The sequence below is a fragment of the Octopus bimaculoides genome, chromosome 22, assembly GCF_046866305.1.
Source record: "Octopus bimaculoides isolate indiv1 chromosome 22, ASM4686630v1, whole genome shotgun sequence".
Classification (NCBI taxonomy): Eukaryota; Metazoa; Mollusca; class Cephalopoda; order Octopoda; family Octopodidae; genus Octopus; species Octopus bimaculoides.
This window is the reverse complement of record NC_142949.1, coordinates 39,477,236-39,495,252: the sequence shown is the minus strand read 5'-3', so window position 1 is coordinate 39,495,252 and position 18,017 is coordinate 39,477,236. Positions and strand designations below refer to the sequence as shown.

The following is an 18,017-nucleotide window of genomic DNA, read 5'->3' as shown; positions in this document are numbered from 1 at the left end:
TATATATATATATATATATATATATATATATTTACGATGTGTGTGTGTGAGTGAATGCAAAATGTACACACGCGTAACATGCATATATATATATATATATATATATATATATATATATATATATATATATATATATATAACCACATAGACAAACATAAATAAACGTGCGTGCGTGCACACGCTCACGCACGCACGTATGCAATTAAGTGTGTAAACTTAACTATAAATGCATACATACTATGTACGTCTGAATACAAGTATTCGTATGTGTGTGTGGCTGAGCATAATTTTTTTCATATCTTAGTTTAGTGGGTGGGGGTGGGGAGCGTTATCCCTGTCATTTGTTGGCTGAGCCAGACTGGTCAGACGAATTCCTGGAATGGTCAACTTCTGCATGTGTTATGTTATGTCTTGCAGGGGAATCCTTAGGTAGAACTGGAAACTCAGTTTGTTGACCTGGGTATAGAAGAGTAGTCAGGTTCGAAAGTTAATGGGGGCAAGAATATATATATATATATATATATATATATATATATATATATATATATATATCTATATATATATATATATATATATAAATAAAAGGCGCTGTGACACAAAAACAATTTTTCGCTGCTTTCTCTTTCGCGAAATATTTCATTAGTTCCAACAGAGGTATTCTACATTCATTAATTTCATGTTTTAATAACAATGTATGAGACTGTATAAGTAACTAAAGAGTTAGAAAAATATTGTTGAAAAGGCGTCAATTTTGAAAAATGTGCTGGTGGGGGGTGGGGGTGGGGTTGCGGTCGGTCCCCTAATAACTACGCCACTGCCTGGGTATGATAGATCGGGTTAAGTGGTCACGGCTGTAAGGGTGGTGCCATGATGAGGGGCGGGTGGGCATTGAAGGGTATGTCATACAACTATCTTGCTCAGAGAAGTCGAGAAAGTTGGTGGGGGGGGGGGACTTTCTAAAAAGGGGAGATAATTTCACACAAGAGTTCTTGGCTGTTCCAACGCCTTCGCCATCGACCGCCGAAACACCGCAGCCATGTTGTTTTCTTTCAGAAGGTTCCGTTGTAACTTGTGATATGCAACCAATTTGCGCACTGAAGGTAAAAGTGATGTTTCTTTTCTTCTTTTTTCGTTCATATTTGTGTTTTCTTCGATTTTATATACATATATGTAATTTTAATGTCCAAGGATCCAGGTGTAGAAACTTACTAAGTTTCAAACATCCGTTCGATCGGTTTTTTTAAAGCAAACTAAGGCACAAAGTGATTTATTAAGCAGAAAGCGATTTATTCAATCAGGGTTTCGTAGAAATATCTTCTTCCATTTCGTGGGTAGCTCCATTCTTCTCTGCCCAAAGAATCTCCTGTCGTTACCGGTGTAAAACTCTTCCAGGTAAATTTTTACACCATCTTCAGAGTTGAAGGTCTGTCCATTCAATGAATTCTGAAGAGACCGAAACAGCCAAACCCCAGTAACTTCTGCCACGTCTGGCGTTGTCGTCATGAAAAACAATACCCTTTTATAGAAAAAAGATGTACTGGGGTCGATTCATTTGCGACTAGACTCCTTCAAGGCGGTGCCCCAGCATGGCCATATGTGTGTATGTGTACATGTGTGTGTGTGTGTGTGTGTGTTTCAGAAAGCAGCGTTGGCCAGGCCAGGCCATGCTAAGGTTTGGTTCCTTCAGGTTTAGGGGCCTGAAATAGGCCGCGCTCACGACGGTATCCCTACCACATGATCAGGAGTTAACGGACCAAGTGAAAACAAGGTTTACGTTTCAAAGTGCCTCTCCGTAGTTTCCAAAGTTGATAGAAATAGCAACAAAATCTACCCCAATCACGCCTTATCATTTGAAAAAATAGAAGGAGACATATTATATAACGTAGTCGTTGTAGATATTTCTATAAAGACGAGATGGCCACCTTTGGAAAGCTTTTTATTATATTTGTTGGACCGATGTTGACCTGGCTTAAATACAACCGTAACAGCCTTGTTTCTCTTCTGATGATCCCTGTCTGCCTGTCTGTCCGTCTGTCTCCATCTCTCTCTCTCTCCCTCCCTTTTACTCCGCCCTCCTCTCTAACCTTTGACACACTAAATGAAAGAGGACCCCCCTCCCCCTCCAACCACCTTTTAATGGCAGATGTCACTTTCTGAGGGATTAGCATTGCATTATATCTGACAGCCATTGGTAAGGAAGGAAGGAATGGTGCTGCCAGTGGTGGTGATGGTCGTGGTGGAGGTGATAGTATGAGTATTGCTGTTGGCGGTGGTGGTGGTAGTAGTAGTAGTAGCAATATTATTGTTGTGGAGTTGGAGGCAATCGTGGTGTTAGTGGTATTGACATTGATGGTATTGGTGGAGGTGGTGGTGATGGTGGTAGTAGTGGTACTTTTAGTATTAGTAGTACTGGTATTGGTGCAGGTGGTGGTGGTGTGTTGCTTGCGATGGCCGTAGTTGTGGTACTAGTATTGTTGTTGGTGAATTTGGAGGTAGTCGGGGCGGTTGTAGTATTTTGTGGAATTTGTAGTATTGGTGGTGGTGTGTAGAGTTTTGCTAATAGGGGTAGTGCTATTATCTGTCCTGTTAGATTGTGAGTCGTGTTAATAATGTTGGTGAAGCATCATAAGGCGGGGGAGGGGGAACTGGCAGAATGGTTAGCACGCCGGACAAAAGGCTTAGCGGCATTTCGTCCGTCTTTACGTTCTGAGTTCAAATCTCGCCGAGGTCGGCTGTGCCTTTCGTCCTTTCGGGGTCGATAAATCAAGTACCAGTTGAGTGTGTGTGTGTGTGTGTAACTCCCGCCACCACCACCACTTGACAACCGGTCTTGTTGTATATACGTTCCCATGACTTAGCAGTCAGCCAAAGAGAGCGATGGGATAAGAGCCAGGCTTAAAAGAAAAACAAGTACTGGAGTTGATTCATTCGGCTAAGGCGGTGCCCCAGCATGGCCACAGTGTAATGATTGAAACAAGTAAAATATATAAATGTATGTACATGCACGCACACATCTGTAAGTCTCAGTAGAAAATGTTGAGTCGTAGGACAATGGTATAGTAGTAATAGGTCTCCCTTGAGGTTTAGAACTCATCAGGCTGGCTTCCATGGTGCGTAAGTGACCGAGACCACATCAGTCTCGCCGAATGGAACGCCAATCAGTCGCAGGGTGGCCCGTTTTGCAGCTAAGTGGACTGGAGCAACGTGAAACGAAGTGGATTTTTTTTCTCACGAACATAACGCACCATCCATTTCAGGAACTGAAATCACGATCTAATGACGTGAATGCAACACGCATTCGATAGGACCATGGGACTAACATGAAGTTTTTTTTCGCTGTTTTCCATTGCGATTTTTAATATTGTAAATTATGGGGTGATACAGTTCAGAGATTATTCTTGTTGTTTAAGGCAGCCTCTGGTTTTAAAGGTTAAAACAGCTTCCTATATAACCGACATATAAGTTATAAACCACTTCTATTTCAAGACAAGATCGAGACAGAAAGAATGAAATGACATGAACGAAGGTGATTGTGAAAAGGAGACTTTGAGAAGGAGTCTACCAGAACGAGACAAGAAGAACGAAACAATGAGAACGAGATTCTGAAAATGAGAAAAATAAGAGATAACGAGACATGGAAAACGCAAAAAGAAGAATGAACACGATTAGGAAAATGAGAAATGGAGAATGAGGGAAGAAGAAGGAAGTTCTAAGATCGAGAACGAGGCTATGAAAATGAAAACGAGACAATGAGAATAAGAATGAGAGCTCAGATTAAAAAGAATAATCATAGATTGAGTAATATGAAGTGTCCTCTTCTTTCTGACTGTAGGACATCACGTGACTGAAAGTGTTAATCTGACGTGTTGATAGGATGTCAGCGTTGATAATCTGGCTAAAGAGGATGTCACATGGAATAGTTTAGGGCACTTAAGAGTTAGAAAGAGCAGAGGGGTGGGCGTTCGGATGAGGTGGAGGGGTTTAAAGAAAGGAGAAGAGCGTGAATAAAAGTAAGAGAGAGAGAGAGATATGAAAGAAAATAAAAAGACAAATCGCGAACACTAAACAATGAAGAAAAAGAAGAAAACAATGAAAAAATAAGAGAAGAAAAAGAGGAAGAAAAAGGAGAAGATGTAGAAGAAACAGACGAAGCAAGAAAATGATGGAGAAGATAAAAAAAGACGACTATGAATATAAAGAAAGAAAATAGAGAGGCCCACAACCTCAACAACAATAATATCAGTTTCGAATTTTGGCACAAGGCCAGCAAGTTCGGGGTAGAGGGTAAGTCAAGTACATCAACCCCCAGGGCTCTACCCCCGAATGGAAGAAAGGCAAAGTCGATCTCAGCGGAATTTGAACTCAGAACGTGAAGACGGACGAAATGCCGCTCAGCATTTTGCCCGGCGTCCTAACGATTCTGCCAGCTTACCACCCCTAACAACAACAACAACAATGACCATTACAACTGAAAGCTACTAACAGAAACCAATAGCACCACTAAAACGACGATTTATAGCAGCAAAACGCACCAGTTCGATTAGTCAACAACTTTAACCTCAACCACTGTCACCACCACAACAGCAACAACAAAGTAAAAGACTACACAGTAATTCTCTCTTCATCCGACTCCACCTCCTCCTCCTAACACCGCCTGTCCACCCACAGCCGCCACCGCCGTCACCGCCGCCACCGCGACCACCATTATCCTGCCATTTCCATCGTCTTTTTTCTTCTAGTAGAAGAAAAATGAAAGGGGAAGGAAAATATGGAAGGAGAATATGGAAGAAAAAGAAAAAGAAGTTGAAGAAAGAGAAGAAAGAAGAAACGAAAGAGAAGAAGAAGGAAGAGGAATATGAAAAGACGAAAAGCAAGGAGGAGGAGGAGGAAGAGAAAGAGGACAAGAATAAGAAGAAATGGACGAAAAATAGAGAATATGATAAGAAGGAAGAAATAAATCGAAGAAGAAAGGAAGAAGACATTACGATCATCATCATCATCGTTGTGGTCATGATGAAAATCATGATCATCAACTTATGATAAGAATGGAGTGTCAGAAGAAGCAATAGGCAACACTTAGAGCAGACGACATCTTTCGACTTATTGTTGCTCAACGGCAGCAGCAGCAGGTAAAAACCAGCGGAGAAGATTAAGTTAAATACGATATTAAGGGGCCTAAGCCAGATTAACTTTTGACGTTCGTCGGCGATTTTTAAAGGGGTTACGTTGGTCTTTGACAGGATCAACATTTCAGCAGGGTATTTTTCGGCCCCCCCGCTCCAAATCCTACCCACCGCCATCCACCCTCACAAGCTTCGGTATTAAAATTCCTCCTCCTTCTTCACCTCCTTCACTTCCTCCTCCTCCTCCGCCCCTCCCCTCCGCTCCTCCCCTCCCCTCCGTCTCCTCCCCCTTCCCCTCCGCCATCATCCCCTCTTCTTCTTCTTCTTCTTCTTCTTCTTCTTCTTCTTTTCCTTTACATTTTTGCTTTTATTCATTCATTCATTTATTTATTTGTTATTCTTCTCTTTGGCGACAGAACATTCTCCATTGTCTCTCCGTTGACCACACAACTAAACGATATCTTGTAATTCTTGTAAGTTCGTGTTGCAAAGACAAGCACACACGCACACACACACACACACACACACACACACATATATATATATATATATATATATATATATACTCACAAACACACAGACATTGTATTCAAGGAAAAGCGCCATCGGACTCCGCTTTCTGTCCTGACATCCGAGCACTTAAGGGCAACAGCATGTAGGTCGTACAAAGCCGAGCGCACGCACGAACTCACATACACGTATATGCGTATATATATATATATATATATATATACATATATATATATATATACATATATATATATATACATATATAAATATATATACATATATACACACACATCTATACGTGTACATAAATATACATACATACATACATACACGCATACACAAATATATATATATATATATATATATATATATATATATATATATATATATATATATTTGTGTGTATACGTACGCATGATTGTATGCATGTGTAAGAAGATGAGTGAAGAGGGAGGCGATGGGGTGGAGAGAGCGTGTAACGAGAATGAATAAGCGTTAGAAAAAAAAAAGAAAGAAACGAAGGAAGAAAGACAGAAAGAAAGAAGAGATATATAAGCTTCCAAGATGGAGGATTATAAACTGACCAAAACTGACTCAAACAGACCAATCGGTCTTCTTCGTTTACGTCTCTTTCTTCGTCTGCGTTCTTTTCGCCTCCGCCACCGCCGTTCGTTCGTTCGTCTTGTTGTTGTTGTTGTTGTTGTTGTTCTTCTTCTTCTTCTTCTTCTTCTTCTTCTTCTTCTTCTTCTTCCACGTTTCAGTCTTTTATTGTTGCCGCCATTTTATCAATGTCCGACACAGCCGCTACATCAATACAAAACGCCCTCCTCCCCCTCTTCAACCCCCCTCAACACTCACCTCATCCTCCCCCTCCCCCCCACCCAAACAAGCAACAAACCCAGTCTTTTGACGTTTACCTTTGATTTTTGCCTTATTGTTTATTTATAAGGACGGCCATTATCATGAATTATTTCTTAGTTTGCCTGCTTGATTCTGGCTGACTCATGTTCAGGAGAGTGGAGTGAAGAATAGATAGATAGATAGACAGACAGACAGACAGACAGACAGATAGATAGATAGATAGATAGACAGACAGACAGATAGATAGATAGATAGATATAGATAGATAAATTGAAAGATAGTTAGATGCACAGATGGATAGATAGATAAATAGATAGAAAGGTAGATAGATAGACAGTGACACTGAGAGACTGATCAATGGAAAGATAGTTGGACATATCTATCTATCTATCTAGCTATCTATCTATCTATCTATTTGTATACTTTAACTTGATTTAGTCATTTGACTGCGGCCATGCTAGAGCATCATCTTAAAGCAGAGTCGACTCGTGTTTATTTTAAAGTCTGGAACTTATGTTGTAAGCCTCGATTTTAGCTGGAACAAACAAACACCAGCTGTCAAACAGCGAAACGCATTCACGCCCGCGCTTCCATGCAGTTTCCGTGCCGCAGATTCAGTCACAAAGTATTGGTGGACCGAGGGTTATGGCAGAAGAAGACATTTGCTCAGGTTTCTGAATCGATGCATTTGTGAAACGAGCGTCCTAACCAAACATCACAGCCACGCCATGCATATGTACACACACACACACACACACACACACACACACACACACACACACACGTATATATTTAGTCAACAGGAGAGAACCAGAGATGCTCAATATAGAAAACACTTTGCAGCGCTCAAATGGTTTCAACCTACGATCCGAAATCTTTACCGAAAACGAAGTCTGTGGAGTAAAAAGTGGTTAGAAGAGGAATCCAGGTGGGCAGATTATCGCCATATTATCTCGCTTTATAAAGTGGTACATTTCATCCTGCGGGGGGAGGGGGTGATGGAGGGTAGGTTTCTTTACAGTTTCCATTTAATTTCACTGACAAGGCTTGGGTCACCCTGACACTTGTCCAAGACACCAATGAAGTTCAACCCAAAACTTCGGTTTTACGAAAAGAACTCTTTGACCATTCGGCCATATTGGTTTTCCTGTCTTTCCAACAAGAATACTTTGTGTTCAATTGTTGTCGTTGTTATTGTTATAGCTGTGTATCGCCATTACTAATGGTGCTGGTGTTGTCATCGTTGTTTTCGGTGTTGGCTCTTGTTGTTATGGTGACTGGTTGTTATGGTGACTGGTTGTTATGGTGACTGGATGTTACTGTCGTTGTTGTTTTTGCAGCTGTTGCTGTTGTTGTTGTTGTCGTTGTCATCCTCGTCGTTACTATTACTGTTGTTGCTGTTGTTGAATCTGTCATCAGTTTAGTATTGTTATTTCCGTGACAAACAATATGTTGATGTCATCACTGAAGCAGAAGTAGCAGCAGCAGCAGCAGCAGCAGCAGTAGTAGTAGTAGTAGTAGTAGTAGTGCTGTTAGCATTAGTTGCAGTTGTTGTTGTTGTTATCAGTGAGTGTTAAGCAAGACACGAAGACGACGGAGTGGTCAAGTTACTTCCCAAGCCTTAATTCCTTTCAAACAAGACTGTCCGTTTTGTCCAAGCTTCACACACCCACACCCACGCACACTCACTCACTCACACACACACACACACACACACACACACACACACACACACACACACACAACTCCTGTCTCCCTTTCACTCCCTTTTCTCTTTGTGTGTGTGCGTGCGTGCGCATATATATATATATATATATATATATATATATATGTATTTGTATACATATGTGTATTTGTGTGTGTGTGTGTGTGTATATATATATATATATATATGTGTGTGTGTGTGTATGTGAATGTGTATGTGTGTGTGTGTATATATGTATTATGTACATATATGAATATCTTCTTAAGATGACTGACATGAATTATTCAGTTGTTCAGACTTCAAGCAAAATGATACTACTGTCATCACAGTGATGGTAGCAGTAGCAGTGGTAGTAGCAGCAGCACAGTAGTAGTAGTAGTAGTAGTAGTAGTAGTAGTAGTAGTAGTAGTAGTTAAAGCACTAATAGTGATGATGATGATGTTGGTGTTGACAGTGGACATCCTGTGCCGTAACTGTCATTGATGTTGTCGTCGGGTTGGTTAATCGCTTCACTATCGATACCCTTTTGATGAACTGCTAGTTTACAAGGTAATAAAAAGCGAAGATCGGTTGTCAAGTGGCGAGACTCAACCACAAAATCCTTCTCTCTCCCTCCCTCTCTCTCTCACACACACACATTTATATATATTCAAGGGCTTCCGTACGGTCTCCTCCTGCCAAATTCATTCACAAGGCATTGGCCAGTTCGGATTAGATTTGGAGAATCCACGTCAGTTTCTTTTGCTTTTTCTCAATAAAACCGAGAATTTCTTAGTTTTTGTACAAATTTTGTTGGTACATAACCTAATGTACCTAGGATGATAGGTACAAATGAGAACTGTCTATCTATCTATCTATCTATCTATCTATCTATCTATCTATCTATCTATCTATCTATCTATCTATCTGTTTTTCTGTCTGCCTGCCTGCCTGCCTGCATGCCTGTCTGTCTGTCTATCTATCTATTGACCACTTCTAAGTTTTATAATCTGTGTTGAATATGGTTCACTGATGAGACCTAAAAGAAACCGAAACATGCATATTGCTTTCACCAGTAAGCATTAAACGCAAGATTTACTCTTAGCTGCATTGTCATTCTCAAATATTCTTGGTTCCTTTTAGCGATGCAAGTTATTACGTGGGAGATAATCTTTTCTTCAAAATATTTGAATTTTAAAAACAAGGAATTACAAAGGAAAAAAAGGTGCCTGGAATTCACATATTATTGAAATTGTCTCTCCTTGTTTGTAGCTCATAAAATTTTAAACACGCTTAGAAGAAGTTTTTCATTACTAATGACATAGATAATCTCAGTTTAATCGCGGTTTGACACTTCAGTATATTACACATGTGTGCTACATGTTACATGTGTCTTGTTAAGTGTGGTGTGTCCTGCAGCTGTAGTTTCAGAAACGAATCAATATCTTCTCGAAACTTTTAATTAAGACTCTCTTTCAAATGTTCATTTATTACCCGCTTTCTCCCCCCCTCTCCACACATTATTATTTTCGTGGCTACTTCTCTGGTCAGGGATAGCAGCAGCAGCAGCAGCAGTACAGCAGTAGCGTGTGGTCAGTCAACCTCATTCACTGCAAGCTGCTACAAATGGCTACCCGCTGGCCGAAGCTTGTCTCTTATCAAACATGGTGTCATAATTGTCACAGACATTTGTGGTTCCATATCACATTGAAATATGTCGTTCGAATGCTGTTATTTACGTCATGTTCTCACCTCTGGGAATAACATTACAATCAACGACCTACCTATTGTGTTCAACAAGTGGTGTCCTCTAGCGTCGTAAATTGTTTCATTGTGAAATAATTAAACGCCGAATAGAGTTGTTCTCATACTTTGTTTCATGAAGCTAACAGAAGGATCGTTCCGACGTTTTCCAGTAATTACAGAAGCCATTATTGGGTTCAGAACTACAAGAAAATGTGCTTTATAATTTCGCTTTCTCCCTCCAGTTAATAAGATTTCGTTTACATTTTCTGGTGCTGTCATCCTGGGGTTCCTTGCTTTGACGATGTCGCCAATACCATCGTGGATTGTTATTTGCAATAACTCTCGGCCATGGCGGATTAAAGTTTGAGATAAATACGCTTACGACCTTCAGTTAAAGATCTCTTCAATGAAAGTGATTAGAAGATTAACCAGATTATTTGACAAATCTAAAGGTAATGGCATTGTTGTGACAAATGACGTTGGATTGGCACATGCGGCACACCGCCGCCTTGCTGTAGTTGTCCTTGCTTTGAGTTCAAATCTCGTCTAGATCAGCCTTGCATTTCATTCCCTTGAGTTCGATAAAATAAAGTACCAGTCAAGTGCTGTACTCAGTCAAGTTCTGGCGTCAAAACTAATCGATGGCATTGAGTGTGTGCGCGCGTGTCTGTGTGTGTGTGTTGGGATGGTGGAGGTTGATGCAGGGGTTGCTCTAAATGGTACACTTAATATACTGGAAATAGCACCGAAATTTTACTGAAATTATTTACTCTGCCGTCTGTCTCTCTTTTTCTTTCTTTCTTTCTTTCTTTCTTTCTTTCTTTCTTTCTTTCTTTCTTTCTTTCTTTCTTTCTTTCTTTCTTTCTCTATGTATATACATACATACATACATACGTATATATATATATATATATATATATATATATATATATATATATATATATATATATATATATTTATATATATGGGTAGGTGACTGGGTAGGAGACAAGGGACGGGTCCAGTCAGTACCCGACCCCCGCCCTGCGATGGAGCTGCAGGGATATGGAGCTCACTGTAACCTCGTGGGCATCGGTACCATTTTCCTCTTTCTCCGTTCTTCCATTCTCCGAACTTTCCATCTTTCCGACGAAGGGCTACGCCCGAAACGTCATACACTCTCTCTTTCCTTTCCTGAGCGTCCAATAATACTATCCATATCACGTCCTCACTTTGTTGTTTTTTTGTTTTTTTGTTATTGTGTTTTTGAACTATATATATATATATATATATGTACACACATATGCATATACATCAGTCTCCCCTCGCACCAAATTGCTGGCTTTCCTTGTCTTATTCAGAATCCGTTCGTGGGGCGAGGTACTGGTAGAACTGTCATGCATTATTCCTCCGGGGTCTGTACGTTCGAAGTTCAAAAGCTCGTCGAGGTCATTGTCTTTAAACATTGCTCTTCATCCCTTCGCGATCGATAAAATATGCATCAGTTACGCACAAGAATCGATGATTTCGACGATTCTGTTCTTAGAAATTACGTGTCTCGTGCCTAAATTGGAAACTGTTATTGTTGGAGACGACATTTTCTGAAAGAAAGAGACTCCCACAACAGGACAAGCATCTGTTGTTAGCAAGTAAATATATGCGTGTGAGAACATTAATGTGTGTGTGTGTGTGTGTGTGTGCGCGTTTGTAAGTACATATATCAACTGTAATCATGCAAATAAACCGTCGCCCTTTCCCCGGTACTGTACGTGTGTATCTATCTATCAATCTATCAATCTATCTATCTATCTATCTATCTATCTATCTATCTATCTATCTGTCTGTCTGTCTGTCTGTCTGTCTGTCTGTCTGTCTGTCTGTCTGTCTGTCTGTCAGTCTGAATTCTATTACAGCTGAACAACGGGGTAAGCTATTCTAGTTGGTTCTCTCTGAGAAAGAACAAACTCTACTCGCACCCCTTATCCAAAGATCTTGACATAAAGTGAAATATCTCACCCCTTCCTTCCCAGCCTCTTCCTTCGTGACAATCCGTTTCTATTGTCTCACTTCTTAACCGATTCTCTTTCTATTTTATTCTACGAATGTCTTAGAGCGCAAGACACTCTATGTTTTTAAAATATATTTCTGTGGCATAAATTTTTCTTCCTTATCATGGAATCATCACTTTACTCCACATATTCTTTCAAATTCCATGGAAAAATAGTTCTTGAATTCAACTGGCTACATCAGCCTTGAGTAGGGTTGATGCTATTGGGTGGTGTGTATGCTTGTGTGTAATAATAATAATAATAATAATAAACGACAATTTTAATGTTGATCTCAAATCTTGGCGCAAGGCTAGCAACTTCGGGGGAAGGTGTAAGCGAATTACATCGACCCCAGTACACAACTGGTACTTATTTTATCGACCCCGAAATTATGAAAGGCAAAGTCGACCTCGGCTGAATTTGAACTCAGAACATGGAGACAGATGAAATGTCACTGAGCCTTTCGCTCGGCGTTCTAAACGATTTTGTCAGCTCGCCGCAAGGGCAATAGTAATATTGATGGAGATGATAACGATGCTAATAATAAATGACAACGACGACGACGACGACGACGACGATGATGATGATGATGATGATGATGATGATAACATTCATCATCCTTATTTTCACTCAGGTTTCTTTCTGTTTTTTGGGGGGTTTTTTTTTTTAGAAATCCTTTTTAATTTTATATTCGAAGATAATGGTGGTGATGACAACGACGACGACCGTGGTGATGACGGTGAGGAAGACGACGACGATGATAATGGAGCCGACAATGTTCCTGTTAAAGACGCTCCTCTAACAGAGCCAACGAGACAGGTTGGCATGAAGTGGCCATTAAAATGTCGGCGGCGACAGCAGAGACATTAAACAAAATGGCGCTAACAAGCGATCGAAAAACGTTCTTTGTTGGCGGAAGAGCAGTCTCCAGCAAGTTGGTGGATGTTATGAAATTATAACGATTGAGGAATGATGATGATGATAGTGATGATGGCAATGATGATGATGATGATGTGGTTTTGATGTTGCTGTTGTTACTGTTGTACTGATATAGTTATTGGTGTTGTTACCTCTGTTACTATTCTGAAACAGTTATTGTTGTTGCTGCTGCTGCTGCCGCTGCTGTTGTTGTTGTTACTGTTGTTACCGTTATCTAGTTCCATCCCGTCCCTGATTCAGTAGATTTATGATGAAAGAGCATTCCGCCCGTGACCATCACGTCCCTTTATTTATCTACAACTTCACTGTCCATGTGTCTTCCTTTTATGAAGATTTCTTTTGAAAATTTGGCTGCTATTTCCAGCAGTTCGAGCAACTGTGTAGACGTTCTTCCTCTTTAATCCATTAATATCATAATTGTTGCTGTTTAACCCCACGTTAAGTCTAATCAAACAGACCTCTTATCAAAACAAATTCCAAGCGTGACCATCCCGTCTTCTATATTTGTCAGATGTGCTCTAAGGGTCACAGTGTGTGGGACCTTCATTTTTAGCTTTGTAGGAAATGATTTCAAAGAGACCTGGCTGTTATTTCAAGCAGATACAATGAATACGCAGACGTCCATCATTCGATCGTTGGTATAGCATCTATCTGTCTGTCTGTCTATCTATCTATCTGTCTATCTGTCTATCTGTTTGTCTGTCTATCTGTTTGCCTGTCTGTCTGTCTGTCTGTCTGTCTGTCTGTCTGTCTGTCTGTCTGTCTGTCTGTCTGTCTGTCTATCTATCTATCTATCTGTCTATCTGTTTTCATTTTCACCTAATTATCTATCAAATTATCTGACATCGACGCGCGCGGGTACACACGCACACACAGAATCACATACACATACATACAGTTATATATTCCCTTTTCCACCACCCTCATCCGCAAAAAAGCAAACAAACAAAAAGAAAAAGAAGACAATTTTCACAAAACGAAACAAAAACAAACTTTCGCGTAATTTGGTAACGTGAGGAATCAGGTGTCTTTGAACAAATGTAATGAGACCATGGCAAGAATATTTTTATGCTGAAGTGGAATCGAATTTTGGCTTATAACAGACAAATCGTAAGTTGTTTCTGAAACGGTGTCATAATTTCTACCAATTGTTCTTTTTATTTTGCAGGTGTTTGTATATATGCATGCATATACACACACATATATACACATATATACACACACACATATATACATATACACATATATATACATATATATTAAGTATTATATATATATATATATATATATATATATATATGTGTATAGGCACACACATACATATGATATATGCAATAAATATATACTTACATACACATACACACATATACCGACATATACTTCTATACACTTGAATATACTTTAAGTGGGGAAGATTGAAGTACGTGAGACGCGACCAGAGCATAACAAGAATCTTACTGAAGAGGAGCAACTATGAGCCTCACAACACACATCTGGCTTTTAGAATAGAGGCTGGCAGTGATCGGGTGGAGCTGAAAAGAGGTAGAAATAGTGGTGATATGGAGTCATATATATTTATATATTGCGGACTCTCCTGTCGTAAGCGACTGATGGAGCTTCCGCTATCTGCTGTCTTTCCTTTGATCTTGAGCTGAGCATTGACGAGTTCAGTGGTTCTCAGCCAATTACCAATGGACCCCTTTGAATACTATTTCATTCAGGTGGACTTCCATAGCCATTCAGTGTTTAAAAACTAGTTTCATAGAGACTTCTTTCAAAATTCCTATTTCGTTTATTCCATATCCCCTTGTGGAGGCTGGATTACGTAAAACATCAGAGAACGAAACCGACCTGTTTCTTGGAATAAAAACAACTAAAGCAAAACGTTTTCATTGACCCACAAAATGACCCGATTTACTACTTTGCTTGTGTAGACCCCTAAAAATCTTATATGAACCCCAAGGGATCATACGGACTCCGGTTGAGAACCACTGGATTAGTATGTGAGAGACGTTTTATAACGCTGGCTGGTGAAACTGAGTCGGTTTATGCTTTCAACTGTGTGAAGCGAGTCCTACCTTGCTGCATGTTACGGATCCAGAAAAGCCACAAGCGAAATCATTTGAGGCGGATCCTTGTTGGTATCCCTGCTTAAAAGTGGATCACGATGTCTCTGTCCACTCATTTCAAACTTTACACACGTACACTCATACGATCGATCGATCGATCTTATAGAAATAGCAACTAAGATAAAATAACACCACCACCACCAACAACAACAACAACAACGACAACAACTACACCAAAAACAGCAGCAGCAGCAGTAGCAACAACAAAAACAAAACAATGGCGACGATGACAACAACAATAATAACAGTAAAGCATCCTAAAAAGCAACAAGCCACCCCCTAAAATATATCACACCCCAGTTTTCTCTCTTTCACTCAGCCCCCCACTCCCGTCATACACCTCTCCTTTCTTCCCTCTTATCAATATACTTCACTTACGCACCATGCTGTGAATATGAAGTGGTTTCGAGAAACAATCGGGAACGTTCTATCGTCAAAGATGGAGTCACTCGGCAACAAAAATGGCGACATTCCCGCCGCTCTGTTTTCACTGATCATTTCTCCCTCTTTATAATCCCTCCTTATATTAGACGGCCGATAGCATGGAGTCTATTAGTAATAGATGAGCCATGGTACTACATGCATGGACTTGTACCTAGAGACGTTCGCTTTTGTAACCACCATTGAATTGTGTAGAAATTCGTTGAATGTGTGTGTATATATATATATATATATATATATATATATATATATATATATATATATATATACACTCACTGTTTGCACACGTATAAGCAGGCCAGGCTTGTTACACATCACATGCAGTCATCTCATTGGTTGTTCTACAGAGCATGTCCCAAAATAACCATTCGAAACATATGTATGTATGCGTGCATCTACGTATGTCTCTAAGTATTATGCAAATATATGTGTATGAGTGATTGTGCATGTGTGTATATATATATATATATATATATATATATATATATATATATATATATATATTTATATACATATATATAGATTTGTTAATAGTTGTGTGGTGTATATTTGTGTGTGTATGTTTGTATGTACGTATATATATATATATATATATATATATACACACATGTATCAATGTTATAAATTTGTTCACAGCAATAGAAATATCTAATGTCGAATAGAAAGTACTCAATACACGAGTATGTATGTATGTATGTATGTACGTCTGTATCTATCTATCTATCTATGTATCTGTAAATATGTATATTTACATACACAAACGTTTATGTATGTATGTGTGTGTGTGTGCGTGTGCGTTTGTATATACACATGTACATACATAGATATATACATATATACATGGTTATGAGCGCATGTATATGTGCATATGTAATCTTTCTATGTATATATGTAAGTATGAATATATGCATACACAATCTTGTCTTGTGTTAAAACCTTGACACAAATATTGGCCTCCAGCAGCACCGCCACCGCCGTTGCCGCAACAACCACCAATTTCAAAACCTTAAAACAATACCAAAGGGGTGAGGGTAGAAAAAACTGAACTCCCCCATCTTCTGACTATAGATTAGTTGAAAGAATGTTCTGTCTTACTGATATGATCGTCTGCGAAGAGAAGAGGCAGTTCCCACATTGCATCACGATTGTGATGATAATGATGACGACGATGACGACGATGACGATGACGACGATGACGATGACGACGATGACGATGTCAAAAAGGAGGGCGATGGTGTTCTTGATATAACTCGTGTGTCCCCCTTCTCAAGTTTCCCCATTCATTGTATTTTAACGAATCTTCTCGCACCGTTTGTATCTAATATAGAAATCTGCCTCCCCTCCCCCTCCTCTCCTCCTCCTCTCCTCCTCCTCCTCTCCTCCTCCTCTCCTCCTCCTCCTCTCCTCCTCCTCCTCTCCTCCTCCTCCTCCTCTCCTCCTCCTCCTCCTCCTCCTCCTCCTCCTCTCCTCCTCCTCCTCCTCCTCTCCTCCTCTCCTCCTCTCCTCCTCCTCCTCTCCTCCTCCTCCTCCTCCTCTCCTCCTCTCCTCCTCTCCTCCTCCTCCTCTCCTCCTCCTCCATCCTCCTCCTGCTGCTCCTCTTCTTCTTCTTCTTCTTCTTCTTCTTCTTCTTCTTCGCCCTCCATCCTCCTCCTGCTGCTCCTCCTCCTCTTCTTCATCACTGCATTTCATCAGTCTTTGTGTTCTGAGTTCAAATTTCGCTGTGGTCGACTTTGCCTTTCATCCTGTCGAGGTCAATAAGACAAATACCAGTTGAATACTGGCGTCCATATCATCGACTTACCCCATCACCAAATAATGCTGGCCTTGTGTCACAATTCGAAACCATAATAGTAATAATAATAATAATAATAATAATTATTATTATTATCATTATTATTGTTATTATTATTATTGTTTATCATTATTATTGTTATTATTATTATTATTGAAGATGTCCGGGACTTTATACTGTCTGTCAAGTCACAACAAGGACCTCAGACAGACAGTACTTTGCGCATTATTATTATTATTATTGTTGTTGTTGTTGTTGTTATTATTTACGCTGTTGATGCTTCGATTCATAATTTGAATTCAGAACGTTAAAAGACGGACGAAATGCTGTTAAAAATTTTGTCCGGCTTGCTAACGATTCTTCCAGCTCATCGCCTTCAGTAATGGTTTCAAATTTTTTCACAAGGCCAGCATGTTCAGGAGAGTACCACTGCTTGACTGGTACTTATTTCATCGACCCCGAAAGAATGAAAAGCAGTGTCGACCGCGGAGGAATTCGAACTCAGAAAGTAAAGGACGAAATGCTGTTAAGCATTATGCCTGGCACGGCAACGATTCTACCAGTTCGCCACCTTAATAATCCTTTCCACCATAAACACAAGGCCTGAAATTTAGCGGGTTGGGTTAAATCGATTACATCGACCCGCAGTACTCCACTGGTACTTAATTTATCGACCCCGAAAGGATGAAAGGCAAATTCGACCTCGGCGGAATTTGAACCCAGGACGTGCAAACAGATGAAATGCCGCTAAGCATTTCGCCCGGC

The 18,017-nt window shown here is 39.9% G+C and overlaps 1 long non-coding RNA gene across 1 annotated transcript in view; it reads left to right on the top strand.

The window, feature by feature from the left end:
• Nucleotides 1-600: 600 nt before the first annotated feature.
• LOC106878718 (uncharacterized) overlaps nt 601-18,017 on the top strand; it is a 151,253-nt gene continuing 133,836 nt past the window's right edge. Inside the window, exon 1 of the long non-coding RNA XR_008266602.2 lies at nt 601-1,100. This is a non-coding gene — a long non-coding RNA (uncharacterized LOC106878718). The remainder of the gene's footprint in view (nt 1,101-18,017) is intronic.